This window comes from Helianthus annuus, chromosome 16 (genome assembly GCF_002127325.2).
Source record: "Helianthus annuus cultivar XRQ/B chromosome 16, HanXRQr2.0-SUNRISE, whole genome shotgun sequence".
Lineage (NCBI taxonomy): Eukaryota > Viridiplantae > Streptophyta > Magnoliopsida > Asterales > Asteraceae > Helianthus > Helianthus annuus.
Window position 1 is genome coordinate 156,100,310 of NC_035448.2, and position 26,352 is coordinate 156,126,661.

The window sequence follows — 26,352 nt, forward strand, 5'->3', positions numbered from 1 at the left end:
TCATATATGTTGAAAACAGATGATAAATGGTATACTCACCAGTAAGATGAACTCTCGTGCATACCTTGATACGGGAATGTGTCGTGTGTGGATGAACACCAGTCGGTAAGTATAAATCATACCTTAACGTATCCCCTAACCGAGAGTACATCTGATAAGTTGAGCTTAAGTGGACAATAATACCGATAATCGTTATAGGATGCTTATCTAAATATTAACTAATTGAACAACAAGAGCGTTTTGGCGTGACCGTACACTGATATGATTCTCTTACCCTCCAAACTCGCAAAAAGAATGTCTGTAAATATTTATTTACTGCTTTCCGTTTCTGCATCTCCGTATATATTTATTTACTGCTTTCAGTCTTTACATTTGAAATATTCAAAAATATCAAAAAGAGTCTTTACATTTCAAATATTCAAAAATACCAAAAAGATTTTAGGTGTGTTTTAATATAAACTTTATAAAAGCCAAAAAGGTTTTATTTCTATTTTATTTTTGATTACCAGATGTTGGAACTTGAGTCTATTCTACCTAAAATCCTTATTGAAACCTAAAACAATTGCATCTTCATAAACTTTAAAAGTTAACGAGTTTTGAAAGTTTAAAACTAAAATTGTTCAAATTTTACAACTTTCAAACTGTTGTCGGTCGGTAGTTGGTAGTTGATGGAGAGTTGGTCACATGTGTGTCGTTTGTTTATGTTAACTATATTGAAAGCGGTTGTTCTCATTATGCATTTAGCTTTCTTGTATGTGCAGATGCGACATCAAAACCAGTTAATGGCGAAGAGAACATGTTAGAAGATAAGCTTTGGAATACAGACACGACATGGATACAATCAAAGGATCAAGATGATCGAGTTGTCGCTGACCACTCATCAACACCGCAAGGATCTGAAGATTTGAAGATCAACATCTCACGAGCAATGTCCAGGGGGGAGTTTGCTGATGTACTCCATGTCCGTGACACGTGAAGACTCTGAAAGATCCGACGACAATGTGAAAAATGAACCATCATGAGCAGCGACCAAGGGGGAGTTTGTTGATACATATTATGTGGACGCGACTCGGTTCGGTTTGATTTCGTTACGAAGTGAAGACCGTGGTCAAGATATCCCCCTATCTTGACCCGGTATGGTGATTAAACTATGTTTAGTGTAAAACAGTTACATATGAGCAGACTGTTTTATGATAGTGTTCTGTTAAACTGTTGTTTGCAACAAATCTGCAAGTATGTGTCTGCATGCAGCTTCCTACGAAGAACTGGGATACTTTGTTATGATGGTTTGCTGAGTATGTTCACTACGAAGAACCATCATCCACGAATAACCTCACTTCAACGAAGAACCTGCTGATAAACACATTATCCACCAAGATTCATGTTGGTGTCTACCCTCTCACGAAGAACCCATGGTCTACATGAAAAACATACTTCGTGAAGGTGTTTGTTGTTTGATGTTGACTCCCACGAAAGACCATCCAGCCGAAGAACCACATGCACAAGATTGGTCGCAGAACCCCTCACGAAGAACTCATGTTCTTCGTAGGCTTTCATAACAGGCCCAGTAGGTTATTCTTGAGCTGTAGATAAGTTTAGTATATAAAGGCAGCAGTAGCAAACAGATCTGGGAGAACACACAGAGAGAACCTAGAGTGGGTGTATTCAGAGAGTTTGAGAGTTTTCTTGTAAATCTTTGTGTTGTAACTCTTATGAATATAATACAAGTGAGTTTTAACATTGAATCTTGTTCTTGTATCTCGTGTTCTTGTCTTGGTTGCATACCCGTTCGGATTCCGCACTTGCGGGTGTATTCTGTAACAAGGATAAGGTTACTAGATCCTCCTCTAGGGACCTACACATTCATTAGGCTACGTTACTATGGTCATTTGATCATAATTTTTTAACGACAAATTTGGACTACTGACGGACTACTGGAGTATTATCGTGCCACCAGTGGAACCACACGATCATGTCCATCTCCACTAGGCATAAATGCCTATACACCGTTTAGCCTTAAGATTTGCTTAGACATGGTTTCTTCCCTCACTCTCACGTACTTGTGTTATAATACATATAAGGAGAATAAAAATGGTAATTTTACGTAAGACTTTAAATAATTACAACTTTTAAGACATAATGTAGGTTCTTAAACTAATTTCTCACAAGGATTTTAAACAGTTATAACTTTTTTACGTTAATATTCTTTTAAGTAAATCAAACAACAAATATATGAGTATTTTATTTTCTTTAATTTTATATTATTATAACTAGATTAGAACCCCGTGTGTATTACATGGGCTGAATAAATGTTAATTTATATACTAAATAATAAAATAATATATATCTTTAAAAACTTTGTTTATTACATGAATTGAATACATAAAATTTTATATACTAAAAAATAAAAAGTTATATTTTTAAAAACCCCGTGTATTGTTGTACACGTTGAATAAATGTAATTTTATACACTAAATAATGAAAAAAAATACTAAATAATAAATTATTTATATATTTAAAAAACCACGTGTATTGTACGGGTTGAATAAAAAAGTTATATTTTTAAAAAACCTCATGTATTACACGAGTCGGATAAATGTAATTTTGTATAGAAAATTATAAAAAAAGTTACATCTTTAAAAAAACACGTCTATTACACGGTTTGAATTTATATATCAAATAATAAAAGAATTATATTTTTAAATACTTCATGTATTACACGGGTTGGATAAATGTAATTTTGTATAGTAAATAATAAAAAAAAAGTTATATCTTTAAAAAACTACGTGTATTACACGGTTTGAATAAATGTAATTTTATATAGTAAATAATAAACAAGTTATATCTTTATAAAAGCTCGTGTAATACACGAGTTGAGTTCTGATTAATTTTAGATTTTGATTTCGTGCATTTTATCTCCTATTAAATAATAATAATTTTTCTCTCCTTAAAATTACATCTTTAAGTATAAAACATATTACTGATTATAAAAAGTTAAATATATTTAAAACATATTACTGATTATAAAGAGTCATAGACAATTTGAATATTTTGCCTAAATTTGGATGTAAAAGTATAAACCTAAATATTAAAATAAAATCTCTCTACGATATAATAAAACTATCATGTAACGAATTACTATATCTAAGGAAATATATTATAAAAATAATAAATTAATATTAATAGTATATTTTCTAAATAATATATATACATAATGTATACATGGGTTGTAGTGGTTTGATTCGGCTGCGTTGCAGTGGCTTGACGAACACAAATTTATAACACCAACTGATTCACACGACGTAAAGCATAGATGATTGCAATCGAACTTATACCGACACATATTAGAAAGTCAAGAGGATGAAGGAGATAATATATAAAAATTTTAGAAAGGGGAGGGTGAAAATGATTGAAAGTTGAGGGGAAGCAAGAAACTCTTTCACTAATAGATGAAAAAAAAATTAAGTGGCTTTATGGTATCAATACACTGTTGACACTCAGTGTAACAATCGAAAGAAAAACTCCCAAAAATAAAGTTGCTATATCAAAAACCATAAAAAACAAATCAGCAATAGCAGTACTATGATACTAAATTATTTGGATTGCACCAACTCGGTTCCTCACGTTCTTTCAAATTAACGAAATATAACATAGAAATTATTATTTAAATATATGTCTTTAAGGTAAATGAAAAATCAAATAAATCAAACTTTAGTGGTGGAAAGGCAAAAGTCAAAAAGAGACCTGACGCAAACTATCGATGGTACTTGATATATATAATAATATATATACATATATATATATATATATATATATATATATATATATATATACATCTTAAATAATAATAATATAATCTAACATGACTCTTTTTATTATCATTATCAGTATTTTTAGTAACTAGTGGGGAGCCCACGCGTTGCAGCGGAGTCGACAATACAGACGGGAATATAAATCAAAAAATGGTTCTGTATACCAGGCTGACCTGTTTATAATCCTTAATTCAGCTGCACCAACCATTGGGTCTGTCTGCAGCGAAGAAATGCTAACTGTCCCAGCATGTCCCTGTGATCAATAGCCAATACTTTCGAACAAACTGGGTGATAAAAACATATTTATTGATTGATAGGATTACTACATAACTACTTGATTGAATGACTGAAGTTAAAAAGTATGCCATATATATGAAACTATGAAAGATCGAAAACCATATTTTGCGTACATCTGCACTCAAATATTTCCACTTCTCTCCAGCAGGTTTCCCGACCTATACGCGCAAAAATATTACACATAACATGTAAAACCACCCAAAAAAACCACCAGCAGTTATGTAACCTTTACAGCTGAAACAACTTTCACATTTCAATTGTCTTTCTTGAACGTCTTCCTGAACTCTTCGCTGTAACCATGTAGAAGTGTACACCCTTAACCCACCTTATTTTTTATGATTATTTGTGAACATGAATATATTTACGGCTTTTTTGGACTCATTTAGTGTTGATACACTTTGTGTGTGTGAAAGCACCGGATCGATGACGAACATCAAACATTGCACTTGATTCAAGACATGAAGAACAAAATATGAAGAACATGATAGAAAGATGTAGAAGATGAACTCTTTATTATGAATCAGTCATCACAGATTACACAAACCAAAGGAGTATACATCATCTACAAGCTGGTTTAGATCACAAAGATCTAAACCCTAGCTTTCTCTCACTAACACATAGTCTCTCTCTCTCTAGAATTCACACAGAAGAGTGGGAGAGGTGCACCCAGCTACAAGAGTTGCACCCAGCTTTCTCTAAATCGTTGCCCTAATCTACACAATACACACATATATATAGGCTAGGGACTAAACCTCGGACAAACCAATTCTACACCAAAACTCAGACAAAAGTTCTCCCTAGGAACTTCTTAGGGACAAAAGTTCTCCCTAGGAACTTCTTGGGACCAACTTTACATAAAACTCTGACTAAACAAAAACCCTTCCAAACCTTGGACAAGTTGTCCCTAGGAACTTCTTAGGGACAAATTGTCCCTAGGAACTTCTTGGGACTAACTTTGGGCACTTGTACAATAAAGACCCTAACATTGGAAGCCATACACTTTTCACCCAAAGTGCATTAACAACTCCCCCTTGATCAATGCAGGTCTTCATGTGGTCTTGAATTCTTCGTTATGGTTGACTTTAACTCGGACTTCTGCTTTGGTTGATCAGAACTGATAAGCGACAGTTACCCGGCAGGAACTGCACTTACAGTGTGGACGCGACTCAGCTCGGTTCGACTTGGCTCGGTTCAACTTGGTTTCGACACGGTTAGGTCCGGCTCAAGTCCGACGTCACGACATTCCTCCGTCGTGTGCCCCAGAGTTCGACACGCGAAGCACGGAGCGCCGCAAACCAAGTCCCGGTGACACATCACAATGACATCATCATTGTGATGTCATGGTCATTGAATTTGTGAAAATTGTTGAACGAAACATGTGCTGGGCCAATCAGTTTGTTATGTAAATGTTGTGTGGGCTTGCATTTGGGCCATAACTTCCTTGAATTTGGGCCAAATTACAATCGACGAAACAGGAAGTGGATTTAATATGTATGTCGACGAAACCGATAGTGTTTCGTCGACTTTAGTGTTTCGTCGTGGCTTCGTTGCGTTTCGTCATTGATCTGTGTGTCTGTTAAGTATAAATACCCCTCATTGTTACTGTGTGAAACAGATGAGCACAAAGAGACTTAGTGAGAGTCCGTTAAAACATTGTTTGTATATGTTTGTGGTTGTACTCATCCATAATCAATAGATATTGAATCTTTTGGTTACGCGTGTTCTTATTTTACACTTTGTTTGGTTTGCACCGTCACGGGGATTCCACACCCGTTACCGTGTTTGTGATAAACAAGGATAGGTTTTCGTTATCGATCCACCGGAAAAACGGGACCTACAATTGGTGTCAGAGCTTTGGCTCTAATCCTTGTTTAAAACCAAACAAGTTTGGATTTTTATCAAGTGGTTTTTGGTGAATTTTCATATTTTGTGCTTTAAAAATTTATATATTTTCTGGAAAAGTCACTAAAATCAGTGTTTATCTTGTTGTTTTTGCTATAAGTTTTAGTGAAAACCTTATTATTTTGCATGTCTACATGTTAGCATTTGGTTTTTTATTGAAGTTTTAAGCAAAATCGTATTTGATAATTTTTCCGGTGACGAAAACCCATCGAGTTCATCACTGTTCTTTTGGATCTTCAAAGAGTTCTTATCGTTCTTCATAAATTATTTGATTTTGATCTATAAAGTTGTGCATGAATTATTGTTGTTAAAATATAATATCATTGTTTGAATTTAGGGTACAAGGCATGGTGTATGGTTGGTAAACACATGTGTCTTGGTAAGGTGTGTCTGACATTTTGGTTCACGAATTTCCATAAGTGATAAGATTTGATTTTCAAAATATCATTTCATTTGTTTGTGCACTAAAGTCAACCAAAACTAGGTTTGAAATTTGTGGCCTTTTGTCAGAGGGATAAGGTTTTGTTAAAAAAAAAAAAAAAAAACTAGCCAAAAGATAAGATCACATCAGTTTGGTCAAAAAGAGTTCACACATATAAATTCCATTCTGTTTCGTCGCACACTCCAACATAATTCTATTTCGTCGCAATACTTACATCATTCTGTTTCGTCGCAATAGTTATATCAAACAGTTTCGTCGCAAAATCTGTTTCGTCGCATAAAATTCTTAAATCAGTTTCGTCGCAAAATCTGTTTCGTCGCATAAAGTTCTGAAATCAGTTTCGTCGCAAAATCAGTTTCGTCATATATATATCAGTTTCGTCGCAAATCATTCTGTTTCTTCATATATATATATATATATCAGTTTCGTCGCAAATCATTCTGTTTCGTCGCAAATCATTCTGTTTCGTCGCAAATCATTCTGTTTCGTCATATATATATTAGTTTCGTCGCAATTCATTCAGATTCGTCATATAAATCAATTTCGTCGAATCATTAATTTCTTTTGAGTTTCGTCGTTCATTAACATCAGTGTTTCGTCGAGAAACTTATCAATTTTAAACAGAGGACTTCCAAAAGTATGATAACAGTCTGTTTTCAAGAGTGTGATCGGTTTTTCACATACATACATCAATCATGAGTTGTACTAGCCCTTGGGATTGGAGTACGGATCCACAACCAGGTCAAGATCAAACTTCCGCAGCCGCGTGGGCAAGAAATATGATTCCTCAACCATCCATAAGTGCAAGTCAATGGGCTTTGTTGTCGAATCAAAATCAAAACATACAGAATCTTTTGGTAGCGAGAGGAGAAGGATATGCAGCTACTAGAAAGACACGCCATGATCTGTTGAAGAAGAAATTCGAATCATTTCATTTCTTAGAGAATGAAACCCTAAATGATATAACTACTCGTTATTATCATTTGATGTGTGAAATGTATTATTTTGGTGTTCTTGCATCTCAACAGGAAATGGTAGCACGGTTTGCTGATGCTCTACCTCCAAAGTGGAGCCCATTCATTGAGCTTTTAAAGCATACGGGCGTTTTAGATGCTGTTAATGTTAATATCTATGAATTCATTCAGAAGTTGGAGCACAAAAACGAAGAGGAAATTCGGAAAGCTAAAAGGATTGCACCTACTCAAAACCCAGAAATGTATTTGCCTGGTTTTGGTCCTTCAGCTAGCTCTAGTTCCGTTCAGCAAGCAACCGAAGCTTCAAACGGCGTTTGTATCCAATACAAGCTCTTCTCCGTTTCCACAGTTCAATCAAGCCCAACCACAGTGGGATCAAAGTGCTTATCTTTCACAGTCCATACCTCCACCTCAAGTTACCACTACTCAATCACTGTTCGATCAAAGTGCCTATCTTTCACAATCAATACCCACACCACAAGCCCAAGTTTCCACAACACAACCTCAATTTGATCCAAGTGTCGATTGTGGTCCGCCCATACAGTTGGGAAACGGTGATCAAACAGGAACTGTGTTTTATGCTGAAATTGTCAAGAATGTCAATGATGGTGAATCTTCAGGAAAGATGATAGTTCGGGATACAGTGGCAGTTCGGATGACGAATCGAATTTGAATGAAAGAACTGATTCTGAAGCTGATAATTTGCCGAATGATGCTAACAAGAAATCTGACTTGATCAAGAAAGCTGATGCTACATCAGAAGAAATGGAGAAGATTCTCACTGAAGATGGATCTTTCTCTTCTCAAACTGCCTTTATGGCAAATGTCTCAGCCTCTACGAGTCAGGTAAAATCTGAAACTTCTAGCATATGTAGTTATTGTGCTGATATGAAACTTAAATGTGCTGAATTGAAATGTGAATATGAAGCGGTTCATAGTCACAATCAGAGTTTGGTTATTGAACTGTCAAAGTGCAAAGAGGCAAATATGGCTCTGGTTAGAAACGAAAAGGAATTTAAATCTGTAATTGAAACATTAAAGAAATGTGGTTCCGAAGTGAAAAAAGTTGTTTATCATAAACAAGTTAGTATTAATGATTACATTAACATCATTGAGGAAACCAAAAAGGAATTAGCCATTGCCAAATGCGAGCATGATGCAATCAAGCAAAAATTGGAGAGTTATTCTAACTCCCAATTTGTGCTCGATCACATAATTGACGTTCAACAACTGAAAGGGAACGTGAAAGGCGTAGGGTATAAGGCGTGTCCACCTCCTTTGAGACACAACTATACCAAAATGCCCGATGAAGAGGATATGCCTCGGTATGAACCCAGTGTGCCTCTTGATTATGAGGAAGTTACTACTGGCCTAGGGTTCAAACCGGACAGTTCATCGGAGGGCTCATCTGATAACAAAGAAAAGTCGTCATGTGCTTCAAATCAAAGTCCTCCAACTATTGAGGACTATGATTCTTCAGATGTGAGTGACCAGGATGAATCACTTGATGAGACGAAAGGAGTAGAAATTCCAATTGAGAATCATATTCTTTGTGATCCTCCTACTCCTGCCGTGCAACCTGTTGCCAAGCAAGTGATAAATCTTGTCAAGGATGTCAAAGATGACAAGGAATGTGTGTCTGCTGTTAAGAGCAATAACTTGTTGTATACTTTGGTCGGTGATAGTAAAATTTATTCAGACAAAGATTTTCCAATCAAAAACGTCAGTCAATCTTTGATTGACAAAGTGTTAGAAGATACTACAAACCAGTTTTTGGGAAAGACAATTCCGGGAGTTACTGTAACTCAATGTGATCCAATTCCAAAAGCTGAAATCAGAAAACAATTTGGAAAACAGAAATCACCGACAAAGCAACAACCAATTGCTTTTAAGGGTAAACAACAACAACGAGCTTCAAAGCCAAAGGCTAAGGTTGAATCAAAAGGAGCTCGTTACAAGAAGAAAGCAAAAGGTGTTAAATTTGTAGCATCAAATGGTACGGATAAAATTGAGACTTTTGAAAACAAATCAAACACTGATTTTGTACAACAAGTCAAGATTTTGAAACGTAATAGCGATAACAATTACACCCAACACACAAACGGGTGTGATGAAAGAGCAAGTACCTCAGGTTCTACAGGTTCGACATCTGCTAGTCGATCAAATTCTCCTAAGTTTGTTGAAAGGAGAAAGTGTTTTAAATGTGGGAAGTTTGGGCACATCATTAAAGACTGCACAAACTCGCCCAAATGAAATTTTGTTGAAAGAACCCCTTCTGAACAAGGTCACTCACAACGTCGTCCTGTTTCTCCAAAACATGATAAAAGAACTGTTAAGGAACAAGAAACGAAACAAAGACGTCATAACATCAAAGCTGTTGAAAAAGCTTTAAGATCTGAAGTCAAAACGGTTAAAAGGAAACCTAGTTTGTCACAACCATTAAAACCAGAAATTGTACATAATACACAATCTGGTAAACGGAAACAAGCTTGGAGACCTAAATCGGGTGAAAGTTCAAGGGGAGGTGCTGTGTTTGAAAACCTTCAAGAAATTGAAATTACATTTCTTGATTCTCAGGGGCAACCCAAGTCTATGAAGGCTTGGGTCCCCCTCTCCAACTAATCTCTGAGTGAGTGTGTAGGATGTTCCAGGAGGAACTTTCGATAGTCGTAAGATTGTTGATAGTGGAGCGTCCTTGCACAAGATAGGCGACAGAAGAAATTGTTGCCTTTGATGGAGAGAAAAAGAAAGGGGAAACAGAGTTGTCTGTTAAAAGAAATTGAAAGCTTCGACAAAATGAAAATCATTTCAAAGTTTGATTGTTCAAGGCTTTAATCGGGTCCCCGGGATAGATTCAAATCAAAATGTACGCACCTGCAGCACGTCTGAAGTTCACAATCAACAAGATTAACGTGCAGTGTACATTTCTTCGCGGTGTGATTGAAGAAAATGTGTTTGTTGAACAAACCAACCGGGTGTGTGGATGCCTTGGCGTGGATTGAACAACCGCACACTACTTCTAAAAGAGAAAGACAAAGACCTTCGCTGGTGCAATTGGAAGACCAGCCGGACCCAAAGGTTTATGATCTTGTTGCTGTGAAGAGATTTCTCAGTAGCTACAAAAATCGGCTTTGAAATCCGCACCAGGTGGATGTCCAGTTTGGGAGAGTGCTTAGATTCCTTGCAATGCACGAAGCAGTTGCAAGATACGGTTTTTAAATTTCTAATCTCTCTTATACTTGTCGATTTTTAAGCTGCTTTATGAATTATTATCATCTCGTACATCACTCTTTAGCCTGACACGTTGATCTCAAATATCACCTCACACGTGATTGTTTCATTATGAAACGCGTCAATGTTGTCTTGGTCCGCACCGCTTACCGACGTGCCAACTCATTTTTCCAAAATTCGATAAATCATTTCTGATTAAAATTAATTTTGGTAAACGGCATTAAGGTAAAACATGAGTTAACCGACATCGGGAAATCGTTTTTGTAAATATCTTTGTGTCTTTTAAATTTTATCTTAGTTTGTTGATTTTAGGGGGAGTAAATCCAAAATTTAAAAAATCCAAAAACATCGAAAAATTTCAAAACACAGAAACAATAGAAAATCAAAAATGAGTTTCCTGGCGAGAAAAAGAGAATATGATAGCACATCAGTGGTCTGTCCAAACCTCTTTAAACCTAAAATGAAAAACGATAAGAAGCTCTATATAAGATGTATCGGTAGGCTCACAGTCATTTTAAAGTGTGCAGGGTGATATAAATCCTAAATCGACTGAAGACCAGGTGGGAACCACACATTGGCATGTGGTCTTAGTACCGAAATTTCGTTTGAGAGATTGCCAAGGTTTTGAGATATTCGGTCTTTATGCTGTCTTATCATCTGGGTATCATGGTTGTATCTTTTACCGAAAAATAACGGGGACGTAAGTCTAGATCTTCCATGATACTATACATACGTGTACATACTGCATACGACCTCAATAAGTGATCAACAATCACATGTCCACAAAATAAATGATAATATATCACATTTATGCGGGAGTCAAGTTCGTCTCTCTATTGTACGAAAGTACTGACCTGTTCACGGACTTGCTCTTGTGCCCTCATGCATCGAAAATCAAGTTCCTCATCAATAAGTGATTCTATCACATAGGGCTTGTTTTCAATCAAAATAAGTGAGTTTCTTACATTCTTTTATACGGTAAAACAGATGATAATCGGTATACTCACCGGTAAGATGAATTCTCGTGCATACCTTGATACGGGAATGTGTCGTGTGTGGATGAACACCGGTCTGTAAGTATAAATCATACCTTAAAGTATCCCCTCGCCATGATTACATCTGATAAGTTGAGCTTAAGTGGACAACAATACCGATGATCGCTATAGGATGCTTATCTAAATGTTAACTAATTGAACAAAAAGAGCGTTTTGGCATGACCGTACACTGATATGATTCTCTTACCCTCGAAACTCGCAAAAAGAATGTCTGTAAATATTTATTTACTACTTTCAGTTGCAGCATCTTTGTATATATTTACTTATTGTTTTCCGTCTTTACTTTTGAAAAATGAAAATTCCAAAAAGATTTTAGGTGTGTTTTAAAATAAACTTTATAAAATTCAAAAGGATTTTGCTTCTAGTTTATTTTTGATTGACCGATGTTGGAACTCGAGTCTATCCTAACCCAAAATCCCGATTTTAAGCCGGAAAACAATTGCATCTTCATAAATGTTCGAAGTTAACAAGTTTTGAAAGTTAAAGGATTAAAATTGATCAATTTTTAAACTTTCAAACTGTTGTCGATCGGTGTTTGATTGAGATTTGATCTCACATGTGTCGTTTGTTTATGGAAACTATATTCCAAGCGGTTGTTCTCATTATGCGTTTAGATTTCTTGCATGTGCAGATGCTAAAGGCGAGGAGAACATGTTCGATAACAAGCTTCGGAATGAAGACACGACATGAAGGCACTCAAAGGATAAAGATGATCGAGTTGCCGATGACCCTTCATCAATACCACAAGGATCTGAAGAATTAACGATCAAAAGATTCACGAGCATAACTCAATGGAGAGTTCATTCTAAGGGCGAGTTTGTTAACATACTTCCTAAATGAAAAGGGGAGTTTGTTGATACACTTTCTTCTTACGACGCGTGAAGACTTTGAAGATCCTCCGACATGAAAGACACAGAAGACGAACAATCACAGAAGACGAACCATCTCGAGTAGCGTCCAAGGGGGAGTTTGTTGATACACTTTGGGTGGACGCGACTCGGCTCGGTTTGACTCGGCTCGGTTCGACTTGGTTTCGACACGGTTAGGTCTGGCTCAAGCCCGACGTCACGACATTCCTCCATCGTGCGCCCCAGAGTTCGACACGCGAAGCACGGAGCGCCGCAAACCAAGTCCCGGTGACACATCACAATGACATCATCATTGTGATGTCATGATGATGTCATGGTCATTGAATTTGTGAAAATTGTTGAACGAAACATGTGCTGGGCCAATCAGTTTGTTATGTAAATGTTGTGTGGGCTTGCATTTGGGCCGTAACTTCCTTGAATTTGGCCCAAATTACAATCGACGAAACAGGAAGTGGATTTAATATGTATGTCGACGAAACAGATAGTGTTTCGTCGACTTTAGTGTTTCGTCGTGGCTTCGTTGCGTTTCATCATTGATCTGTGTGTCTGTTTAGTATAAATACCCCTCATTGTTTCTGTGTGAAACAGATGAGCACAAAGAGACTTAGTGAGAGTCCGTTAAAACATTGTTTGTATATGTTTGTGGTTGGGCTCATCCATAATCAATAGATATTGAATCTTTTGGTGACGCGTGTTCTTATTTTACACTTTGTTTGGTTTGCACCGTCACGGGGATTCCACACCCGTTACCGTGTTTGTGATAAACAAGGATAGGTTTCGTTATCGATCCACCAGAAAAACGGGACCTACATTTAGGTTGTTTTTAAGTAGGTGGTGCAAACAACCCGACCTACTCGAACTCGGCTCGAAAACAAGCTTAACCAGGCCGAGCTTAAAACAGCGCGACTCGAATCCTAAAAAATACAAACACGCTCGTTTAGTAAAGCCCGACCGACACTTATCTACCACAATCTAGGCCACGAACCTAATTGAGCCCACAATCTATATAACTTTTACTAAATAGTTATAATTATTAATTATAATATAAGTTATTAAAAAACAACAAGATTATATATAAAAACTAATTAAAATCTAATATAAAGTTATAATTAATAAACAAGCCAAAGTGGAGCCGACGTTGAACTTGAAAAATTATCGACCAGCCAACCTCGAGCTCGAGCATTCATAACTTAAACTTGAGCTGACCTTCATCTCATCGTCAAGTGGTTGTAATTTTGCGTTATTAACGCAATAACTTCTCTTTTTTTTTTTGTTCTTTCTGTACCAGAAATACCATTTTAATAGCCTCATTTGCAAGACTTGAGCGTCCTAGTTTGTTAAATCCATTCTTTTTGCTCAAAGTGAAAGAAAACTTAGGTCGTTGAGTTAACCGGTAATGATTTAAGTTTTTCTGATAAAACAATAATGAAGTTGCATGCATTAGAAGTACCCTTTACTATTAAAAAAAACCGAGTTAAAACAAAAGCGGCCGAAAATAGATTGTTACTGAAATAATATTACTCCTGTAACAAAGAAGATAGATTATAAAACTGTAAAGATTTCTAACAAAAAAATGTTTCGGCTCAACCCAACTGGCTTCGACCCGTATCCGACAATGACCCGTTTTGACCCATTACGCAACCCGCCCGACCCATGTCCCCACCTGTAGTAACTGTATTCATACAATAAACTCATACCTGATAGCAACATTCAACTCCTTGGCATCAATGGTACCTACATTTTAAACAGATTAAAGCACTCAACTTTAATAACTTTAACTAAAACAGTATACAATAATGAATAAACAACATACCAGACCCATCAGTATCAAACAACTCAAATGCCTCTTTGATCTCTTGCCTACAGAATATTATCAGCAGCAATAACAATGGATTAACGCATGATATTACAGTTAAGAAAAGGCAATCTTGCATGTGAAAAATTGTTCAAAAGCAAACTGGTACGGACCTAAGGTCTAGCTCGACACCTCGGACGCCGCTTGCCTCGATGACTGTTGTGTCTCCACTTCCAGGTGACGAACTCACCGATACAAAACTCAAATTGCATCTTGGTTATTAATCAAAAGCTTCCAAGAAATCAAAACTTTGGTACAATCTTCACAAAAATTTACTAAAGTTAGTCAGGTCTGGTCGGGTGGGGCCACAGAGTATATCATTACAAAAATAAATATATATTATTGAATAAAACTATTTAGAAGGTGGCATAAATTGAAACGGGCCAGTGTGGGTTGATGGAGACAACCCTTTCTAATGAAATGGGTCACAATGGGTCGGTGTTATATTTCAAATGGGTCAGCATGGGTTGGTATTATTTTTCAAACCGGGGGAAACTGTGTGTTTCTTTCTGCGCATATCAATGAGTAAATTGAGATGGAAGAAGATAAGACCTTTTGAACAAATCCAATGTCGCAACCCGGTGCAAGCGTAGCCCAGAACCGCACAAGTCGAGCGTTGGGTTAAGCGCTCAAGCCCGATCCGAACAAAAGTAACCCTTACTGAACCAACCTGTTTTGAACTACCCATTCTGACCCGCATCTCAAACCCGCCCGGCCCGACACCATGCCTAATGCCTAGTTCTGTAGAGTAAAATTGAGGTTATCTAACTACATGAAAGTTGTTGAGTTTGAATAGAAAATCATCAATCAACAATATAAATATCATCACTGAACGCCAACTGAGTGGTTTTATATTTGGCTGATAGGTACATTTATGAGCTATTGGGTAAATCTAAGTTTTAAGAGACACTGCACAAACACTTTTTGACCATAGCTTTGCTTGACTGCAGACATAACTCTTCAAGTAAGTCATAATATTCCTACATAAATGATAGAAAAGAATAGGCATGATTAAGATAATACTAAATCTGGACAACTTCTAGGACCCTAATTTAGTGCGAGTAGTCTTGATGTACCTTTCGAGTGGCATTCTTGTGTTTGAGACCAATATAAAACTCATCAAGCAATAGTTTTTGGTTGTTAATCCCCACATCAATGGTGATAAGCAAGCATTACATAATCCCCAGGAGTTGGTTGCGTCACAAGTTTTTTCTTCAATATCGACCTGCACGCGTACTTTTGACCCGTCAACTTCTCCATGTTTATGAAGATATATGCTTCCAGCCTTACGAATGACACTTCTTTCTGGGATTCCAAGTCTTGGTTGCTGTCTACTTCGCAAGCCGTTTGACATAACACCAATAGACATATGCCTATTCATGTTTGTTATTCACTAAGTAGAAAATAATAAAACCGTATAATATATTAATATAACTGATAAAAAACACACCTGAGCCAAAGATCCTTTAATTATGTGATGGAAAAAGGATCCCTTGTAGTGCAGGGTCTTCCAGTTTTCTGACCATTCCCCTTTTCTCCTGAAATTTAATTAAGCATGCATTACTATAAGTTGATGAAATAAACAGTCCCAAAACCCGCCAAACTTAATAATAACAAAGGCCTTATAAACCTGACCTTCAAATTTTATACTGTATATTCATCAATGAACTAAAAAAAATATAGTTGACCAAATCATATATGTTCAAGATTATATAATGATAATAGATCAGAAATGTCACAAAAGTTTCAAAACACGAGTACCAAGACATGGTGTAAATATTTTACCAGTACAAAGTGCCCGAAAATTCTCAGCAGTTTTAGGAACAGTACCTGAGAAGAGCTGCAAAACCATAGAGAAAAATAAGTTTATAGCCATTGCAATGCCTTAACAGTAATAAGTTGGCATTTATAGCATTACTATGTAAATGACAGATCAGAAGTATATATACATCATGCAAACTGAAAAAAGAAACAAAAAAAATTGTCATTCAGGGCACAAGAAACACCTGAAAACCCATTAAAAAATAAATAACCGGTCACGGCAACATCTAAAAAACAAATAATATTAATAAAAGCTGGTAATGGCACAAAAAGAGCACCTCAAAAACCATTCTTTCAATAGGATCTCCATCTATAGACACGTCCAAGTATACAAGTGGGTTCTTCTTGCTCATCTTCCTTGTATTTGAGTTAAGTCAATCCAGCACTCCTCCTCCTGAAGCACTCTGCGAGAAAACACAATAAAATAATACCTGTCGATCCAATAACATCGCATGTAGCCAATAGAGTTAGCATAGCAGAGCCAGAATTCGATCGGTTTGACCCCAATCGGGATGGAGATCCTGCTCTGACCCCATTCCACCTAAAATATGGCAAAACCCTAGCCGCCGCTCGCACATACCAGCTTCCTCTGCTCTACGGGGAATCCAAATCAAGTTGTTGATTATTGTGTTGTTTAAGAACATCTTCCATCACATTTAGCTACCGAGAATGATAGTGCCATCAATTTCAATGATTATCAATTAGATTGGCTTGAATTGGGGACAATCAAAACGCTTGGGTTTCTTGAGAACTGTTGGGAAAATATGATTCCGAGAATGACTCTGTAGGCGTCTTAAAATGACTCTTCAATTCCAATTGTGTTGCTTAAACTCCTATGTACATGCTCCTTAAGAACATGTATATTTGGTGAAATTACATTCTTATCCATCACTTCTCCTTTTTATAATAGTATAGATTATATATAGTAAATGGATAACTCTTCGTATATATCTCATAATATAACATTTTCAGAAACAATTATTTAATTTTAATAGGCTAAAAAATAGATGGCTCCAATGAGTGACATGTGTCCTATAAATAGTTTCTTTTATTATAGTAGATACAGTAGAAACTCGATAAATTAATACTCGAATATTTAATAAATTCTCTAAGATAATATTTTTTGCCGGTCCCGACTCGGGGATAGGGTGCTAAATTAATAATTCGCTAAAATTATAAGATAATACATTTTTGATAATTTCTTAGGCCCCATATAAAATATAAATTAATAATTCCTTATATATAGCATATTACATGAATGATTTATGAAAGTTTCTTGAAAAATGACTCAATTGTCTTTTGTTTTTTTGTTGAAATCAATTTCCCCTTGAATCTCGTCTCTAATTTTCCTTAGCATGGTAAGAACTTCTGGTGTTGTTTTCTCATAGTTAGCACGGTACTCACAGTTCAGTGTAGGTCCCTCGGAGGATGAGGTTAAACCTTAACCTTGTTATGTTAACACACTAGCAAGTGCGGAATCCAAGCTAGAGTGCAAACCGAGATGAAACAAGCACAAACAAGACACACAATATTCACCGATTAACACCACTTGTATTAATACGAATGAAAGGTTCAGTTACAAAGCTATGTTTACAAATGTGTTTTGCAAACCCTCTAAAACAGTGTGTGTTCTGTGTTCTCTGTCTATCTTGTCTCTTGTCCCCCAAATGAAGTGAACACATTACACGGGTATATATACCCAACACAGGTCGTCTGGTCGAAGGATCAGATAGGCTGATCGAAGGATCAGATAGATGATTGAAAGATCATCTATCGATCTGAAACCTATCGAAGGATCCACATATACACCTCGAATGATGATATCCTTCGAGGTCCATCAACATCCATCGAAGGCTTATCTTTCGAGCTCATCGAAGGATCTAAACAATCCTTCGATGACTCATCCTTCGATGAGTCATCCTTCGACAACTCATCTACAACCATTGTCTAACTGTTTGGCCAAGTCAAACCAGGAGGATGGTTGACTTGGTCAAACTTACAGGACTAACAAAGGACATCGTTTTATATCATGACAAAATACAGACAAAGTACAGACACAAGTGCACCAACAAACTCCCCCTTGGCTGTAGCTTTGTCTCGATCTTTGTGTCTTCAAGTCTCTGACGTCCTTTCAAGTCTTCAATGTCGGAGGATCTTCAAAGTCTTCACGTCTTGAAAGCAGAAAGTGTATCAACAAACTCCCTGTTTCATGTAGGAAGTGTGTTGACAAACTCCCCCTTAACATAAGCTCCCCCTCGAGTTATGCTCGTGAATGACTTGATCTTTATAGCTTGAGATCCTTGAGGTGTTGATGATGGTCAGCGGCAACTCGATCATCTTCATCATTTGAATGCCTTCACGTCGTGTCTTCATTCCGAAGTTTGTCATCGACCATGTTCTCCTTGCCTTTAGAATCTGCACATGCAAGAAATCTAAACGCGTAATGAGAACAACTGCTTGGAATATAGTTAGTATAAACAAATGACACACGAATGACCATGTCACAATCGAACACCGTCCGACAGTTTGAAAGTTTAATAAATTTGTCAATTTTAGATTTAACTTTCAAAAACTTGCAAATTTCGACCGTTTATGAAGATTTAGTCAATTAGGTTTTCAGTCAGGTTTCAGGTAACGAAGACTCGAGCTCCAACATCGTACGATCGAAAATAAAGTAGAAATAAAATCTTTTTGGCTTTTATAAAGTTTATATTAAAACACACCTAAAATCTTTTTGGTATTTTTGAATATTTCAAATGTAAAGACTGAAAGCAGTAAATAAATATATACAGACATTCTTTTTGCGAGTTTCGAGGGTAAGAGAATCATATCAGTGTACGGTCATGCCAAAACGCTCTTGTTGTTCAATTAGTTAACATTAAGATAAGCATCCTATAACAATTATCGGTATTGTTATCCACATAAGCTCAACTTATCAGATGTAATCATGGCGAGGGGATACGTTAAGGTATGATTTATACTTACCGACCGATGTTCATCCACATCACGACACATTCCCGTATCAAGGTATGCACGAGGGTTCATCTTACCGGTGAGTATACCGATTATCATCTGTTTGACCGTATATGATGTGAGATTCCCACTTATTTTGATTTGAAAACAAGCCCTATGTGATAGAATCACTTATTGATGAGGAACTTGATTTTCATATGCATGAGGGCACAGGAGCAAGTCCGTGAACAGGTCAGTACTTTCATACAGCAGAGAGACGAACTTGACTCCCGGATAAATGTGATATTTTATCACTTATTTGTTTGGACATGTGATTGTTGATCACTTATTGAGGTCGAATGCAGTATGTACACGTATGTATGGTATCATGGAAGATCTAGACTTGCGCCCCCATTATTTTTCGGTAAAAGATACAACCATGATACCCAGATGATAAGCAGCATAAAGACCGAATATCTCAGAACCTCGGCAATCTATCAAACGAAATTTCGGTACTAAGACCATATGCCAATGAATGGTTCCCACCTGGTCTTCAGTCGATTTAAGTTTATATCACCCTGCACACTTTAAAGTGATTGTGAGCCTACCGATACATCTTATATAGAGCTGCTTATCGTTTTTCATTTAAGATTTAAAGAGGTTTGAATAGACCACTGATGTACTATCATTTTCTCTTTTGCTCGCCAGGAAACTCATTTTTGTTTTTCTATTGTTTTTGTGTTTTTGAAATTTTTCGATGTTTTTGGATTTTCAGATTTTTGGATTTACTCCCCCTAAAATCAATAAACTAAGACAAATTTAAAACACAAAGGTATTTACAACAATGATTTTCCGATGTTGGTTTACTCTTGCTTGACCTTAATGCCGTTTACCAATAATAAAAAGTCAAATCTTGATTTGTCAAATGCTTTGGTAAAAAGGTCGGCACGTTGGTCATCGGTGTGGACCTTAACAACATCGATTAGCCTTTTTTCAAAGCAATCACGTATGAAGTGATATTTGATTTCGATGTGTTTGGTCTTTGAGTGCTGCACAGGATTTCTAGTGATCTGTAATGCAGCAGAATTATCAACGTAAATAGGAGTAGTTAGGAATTCAAAACCGTAGTCGCGTAATTGTTGTTGGATCCAAAGAACTTGGGAGCAACAACTTGAGGCAGCAATGTATTCAGCTTCGCATGTTGATGTAGCGACACAAGTCTGCTTCTTGCACTGCCATGTGACTAGGCGATTTCCTAAAAACTGACATCCAGCCGTTGTGGATTTGCCGTCGATTTTGCATCCGCCAAAATCAGAATCACTGAAAGCGACCAATTCAAAGTTATTATCCCTAGGGTACCATAGACCGGTGTCAGGGTAACCCTTCAAATAACGAAAAATCCTTTTGACAGCTGCAAGATGTGAGGCCTTCGGGTTGACTTGATATCTGGCAAGCAGACACGTTGGGTACATTATGTCTGGTCTTGATGCTGTGAGGTACATAAGAGATCCGATCATTGCGCGTAATATGAGGGGTCAACAGCTTCACCCTTCAAGTCTGGAGAAATTCTGTGATTTTGTGGCAGTGGGGTACTAATGGGCGTTGCATCAGACATCTGGAACCGGCTCAAGATGTCACCAACATATTTAGTCTGATGGATGAATATCCCAGACTCAGTTTGTTGCACTTGTAGGCCCAAGAAGAAGGTCATTTCCCCCATAGCACTCATCTCGAATTTATCCTGCATAATGCGCTCGAAATTCCTACACAAGACATCATTAGTAGAACCAAAAATAATATCATCAACGTATACCTGTACCAGAAGAAGATCTCCATCTTGTTCTTTGATGAAAAGAGTACAGTCAATAAGACCTCTTCGAAAACCGTTCTCCAGCAGATAGTTAGATAAGGTTGCATACCAAGCTCGCGGTGCTTGATGTAGACCATAGAGAGCTTTGTTGAGCAACCAAACCCGATCGGGATGGATAGGATCTTCAAAACCTGGAGGCTGTTCGACGTACACCTCTTCTTCAACCACACCATGTAAGAATGCACTTTTGACGTCCATCTGGTAAACCTTGAATCCTTTGAATGAGGCATAAGCCAGAAAGATCCGAATTGCTTCCAGACGTGTAACAGGTGCATAGACTTCGTTGTAGTCGATTCCTTCTATCTGACGAAAACCTTGAACGACTAAACGTGCTTTGTTCCGGATAACAACTCCGCGGTCATCCTTTTTGCATTTAAACACCCAACGGGTACCAATTTTCTTGTAGCCAGCAGGTTTCTCTACGAGTTTCCAGACACCAAGCTTCTGGAATTGTTGCAATTCTTCCTGCATTGCTTCAACCCAAGAGTTATCTTTCATGGCTTCTTTCCAAGTTCTTGGCTCTTCCTGTGAAAACATAACACGCGAAAGACCAATCGTTTTGTTGCCCGGATTCTCGAATAGCTGCATACAGGCCTGCATTGTTGTTGTTTCGCAACATGTTTTCTTGTTTGAATGCCACTTTGCACATTTCCGATGATGTTTTATTGAGGATGGGTATTATGAATCCTTGTTTCTGGATTATCCGGAACTGGAATATTTATACCCAGATTGTTGAAATTCAGATCAACAACTAAATCAATGCCCGGAATTGACGAAGAGGATGATGCAGTAGCTTCAGCTGTTCTATGGGCATCCACTGGAGGAGTACCCTCTGAAGTACCATGAACTGCTGTTGTTGGAGCTTCTTGATCTGCATCTAGAAATTCATCATCCTCTGAAGATTCGTTCAATTCGGTTGCATCATGAAAATCCTCATTGTCGAGAGTATTATTGTTCACCGAAGATGGTTCTTGATTGACAAGAATTGGACGCACCACTGGTGAAACTGTTGCATTGTCACTCTCGAAAAACATCCTTGCCGCAGCACTTTCTTCAACGGCTTCAACATTGATCGAATTGAAAAAGTCATCGTACTCAAACATCCAAGGCTGACCAGGACATTTGACGGGCAAGGTGTGCCTTTGTACTCTGACCTCAGACCATTCCTCGACCCTTTTAGTCTCTAGATTCCAGACTCGTAAGTTAGGGGTGGCATACCCAAGAAAGTATCCATCAATTGCTTTAGCCCCAAACTTTCCATTAGGATCGATGATTGTACATGGAGTTCCAAACGGTTCAAGATAAGACAAATCTGGTTTCCGTTTTTGAAGAAGCTCAAAGCAGGTCTTATTGTGCCTTTTGACTGTAAGGACTCGATTCAATGTATAACATGCAGAGGCCACAGCTTCAGTCCAGAATGGAATGGGCAACTATGACTCTACCAACATTGTCCTAGCAGCCTCGATCAATGTGCGGTTCTTACGTTCAGCGACGCCATTCTGTTGAGGAGTATAAGCTGCACTAAACTCATGAAGAATACCCTTTGAAGTGCAAAACTCCGTCATGGCATGATTTTTAAATTCAGTACCAATGTCGCTACGTATCCGCCTAACCTTCAACTTATACAAATTCTCAATCTGAATTATCAAGTTTTGATAATACCAAAGGTTTCACTCTTGTGTGCCATGAACGCCACCCAAGAAAATCTTGAATAGTCATCAGTAATCACGAGGCAGTATTGATCATTCCGAATACTCTTGTGCTTGACAGGACCGAACAAATCCATGTTGCAAACGTTCAAGAGGAACTGCCACCGTGTTGATCTTCTTAGAAGGATGTCGTTTCTTCGTTTGTTTTCCTTTCTGGCACGAAACACAGACGTCTTGAAGATGGAAGTTTTTAAGAGGAACACCATTCACCAATTCATTTGAAACCAAATGATTCATTTTGCGTAAGTGAATGTGACCCATTCGTCTGTGCCAAGAGATAGAGTCTTTTTCCGTGGCTTTGGAAACGAAACAAGTTGCTTGTGCAGACGTAGTAATAGCTTGGCTCATATCAAGGACGTACAAATCATTTATCCTTGGAGCTGACAAGAGAATCCATTCTTTTGGAATTTTGAAGCCGGGTTCAGCACATAACATCCATTAGCATCAAAGTGTACTGAGAATTGCTTGTCACAAATTTGAGAAACACTAAGAAGATTGTGATCAAGTTGTTGCACAAAGTTGATCTTGTCAAAGCTGACAATCCCGTTGGATATCATTCCTTCACCCGTAATATAACCACCCTTATCTCCAGCAAATGCAACATAACCTCCTCTAATAGATTTGACGTCGTAGAGAAGCTTCATGTCGCCTGTCATGTGCCTGGATGCCCCACTATCAACAATCCAATGACTACTGATAGTTCCTCCTGGAACACCCTGCACATGCACTTAATTGATTAGTTGTAGATGGGGACCCAAGCCATTGTGGTCTTGGGTTTCCATTTTCATCAATAACAATAACTTCTTGTCTTTGATGATTGGTAAATTGTGATGGTCCCCCTGATTCATTAACCGTTTTTGGTTTCCAGGTCTGTTTTGTTTACTAGTGTTATTCTTTAAAATTTTAAACTTCATGGTTGTCTGAAGTTTTTGAATTTTCTGGTTTGACAGAAACAGATGTTTTGTTAACCACATCGGCTTTAATTGCCTTTTTCAATTTTCTTGACCTGTTGACGTCTCTGTTTCATTCCCTTTCTTTTTACAAGTCGGGATCTTGTTTTACCGAAACAGTTTGTCTGCGGTCAGTTTGGTCACGGGGAACATCAACTTTTCCTTTTTGTTTATGAAGATATGGACAATTTCGAATTATATGTCCAATTGTTCCACACTTAAAACATGATCTTCGTTCAACAAACCCCGAAGTATCATGTGATCGTCTTGCCGATGATGATGAACTTTGTGATCCCGAGGTACTAGGTTTTGAACTACTTGGTTCATTTCTTTTCTGTACAGTTGCTTTCTTAACAAAATCTAAGTAAGATTTGTTTTCAAACGTTTCGATTTTGTCCGTTCCCGTCGACTTCACACAAGTTTTACCATTTTTGTTCTTCTTTTGATTCGGCTTCTTTTGAGCTTGAGACGGTGATTTTCCTTTTGGCTTGGTGTGAATTTTGCTGTTTTTGCACTGTTGGTAGTTTCTTATTGCCATATTGTTTTCGAATTTCGGCCTTTGGAATAGGAGGACACTGTGTAACTGTAACACGTGGTCCTGTCTTTCCTAAAAACTTACTTGTCGAATTTTCAAAGACTTTACTTATTAAAGATTGATTAACATTTTTGATAGGAAAATCTTTGTCTGAATAAATTTTATCATCACCAACCAGAGTGTACAGCAAATTCACACTCTCCGACTCTTCTTCAGAAGAGGACTCGATCGCAACAGTCTTAGCGGTTTTTGCAGGAGGATCACATAGAATGTGATTCTCAAGAGGTATGTCCATCCTCGGTTTGACTTGGACAACAGATTGTATGTTGAAAGATGTTCTGATCGAAGGATAGTTCTCTCGAAGGATGGTGTTAATCCTTCGAGGTGCACGAAAGATATGGTTCGACTGATTAGACCTCGAAGGATGATCCTTCGAGGTCAATGCTCATCTTTCGAACATGTTGTGATCGATAGATGATCCTTCGGACCATCTATCGGATCCTTCGATCTGGCATCATGGGCTGGGTATATATATACCCATGCAGTGTATGTGTGAGTTAGTTCTGCCATTTGCACATTCGAGAGATAGAAAGCTTTGAGAGCATTCTGTCCAGAACTCACACACACACTTAGAGAGAGTTTATAGAACATTTCTGTAAACATTGAGCTTGTAACCGAACCCTCATTGCATTAATACAAGTTGTGTTAATCGGTGAACTTGTGTGTTTGTTTCTCTACTTGCTACTAACTCGGTTTGCTTGCTAGCTTGGATTCCGCACTCGCTAGTAGGTTTGTATAACAAGGTTTAGGTTCGTAATCCTCCGCGAAAAGGGACCTACAAGTGGTATCAGAGCTTGGCTCTTAACCTTGTTTAAAACCGGGTTTTTACAAGTTTTGGTGTGTTGAAACACTTGGTTTTGCACCTGTTTTTACTTGATTTCTTGCATTTTCTTTGAGTAAAAACGTGTTCTAAACCTATCGGGAGTGTTCGGGGTCGGTTTGGGTAACATAAAAATCGTGTTTGTGAAACTTTGATTTTTCCGGCCATATTCCGGTTATCATTCCGGTGAACTGGACTTGAGGATATGGTTTGCCTATTTTGGTAAAATTTTTGAAAGTCAAAAAGTTTAGTGAAAAGTTGTTGCAGAACCATCCATTCTGCCGAAAGTTGGTACAACAACCCATCACCTTTTCACCAACCTATCACATCAAAGTCAGTTGTGTCAGAGCCTCTCGAAAGATATCTTTCGACATCGAAAGATCATCCTTCGATATCTTTCGATCAAGGAGGGCTCGAAAGATTTATATCCTTCGACCCATCCTTCGAAGTCTGAAACATATCCTTCGACAGAGGAATCTTTTCGAAAGACTAGTGTCCGAAAGATTAGGATCCTTCGTATTGGTGAATCTTTCGAGATCTGTTGATCGAAAGATAAGGATTTAACACGAAAGATAAGGATCTTTCAAAAGGGAATCCTTCGTGTTCTTGAGTCTTTCGAGATCATTGTTCGAGAGTCAACAGTAATCCTTCGAGTACTGTTGATCCTTCGAACAAGATTATATCTTTCGATTGTGATCTGTTTATTGTTAACTGTTTATTGTTAACAACTTTCTGTGATTTCAGATCCTTCGACCAGGATCCTTCGGCTGTGTATCTTTCGAATCATTCTTACTTAGCATTTATTTTGCTCATCTATCATGAATCCGAGTTGGTGGGGAAGTCCGGCTCCAGACAGTGGAAAATACATGAATACCAGTCAATCTCCATCATGGGCCGAATCTCCAGTTTCTACATCTTCACAAGCAAATGCCACTCCAGCTGGTCAATGGGCGTTTGTTTCAAATCAAACTCCGAGTATTCAAAGTCTTCTACTAAGCGAAAGTGAAACCGGAAGTTTGAACAGGCCTCCAAAGTTGATGCATCTTCATGAATATCCAGGATGGGTTGATCGTTTTCATACATACATTCTTGGTCAAAATACAGAGTTGTGGTTGCGGTTCATTACGGAATTCGATCAAACTATCGAGGTTGCTGCTTCTTCGACAGCTACATTTGCCGATCTTCCTGATGATCAAAA

The 26,352-nt window shown here is 37.6% G+C and overlaps 1 long non-coding RNA gene across 3 annotated transcripts; it reads right to left on the reverse strand.

Annotated features, from left to right (window-relative positions):
- Positions 1-4,027: 4,027 nt before the first annotated feature.
- LOC110903476 lies at positions 4,028-17,029 on the reverse strand. 3 transcript variants are annotated; one of them, XR_004884440.1, is made up of 10 exons: positions 16,537-17,029; positions 16,223-16,277; positions 15,888-15,975; positions 15,514-15,810; positions 14,551-15,417; positions 14,396-14,442; positions 14,280-14,316; positions 4,342-4,399; positions 4,223-4,267; positions 4,028-4,065 (listed from the first exon to the last, which is right to left on the reverse strand). It is a non-coding gene; the product is annotated as an uncharacterized LOC110903476 (long non-coding RNA). The 3 variants fall into 3 exon arrangements; XR_004884439.1 differs by having other exon boundaries at positions 4,034-4,267; XR_004884441.1 differs by lacking the exons at positions 4,028-4,065; positions 4,223-4,267; positions 4,342-4,399 and adding an exon at positions 13,398-13,496.
- Positions 17,030-26,352: the final 9,323 nt, after the last annotated feature.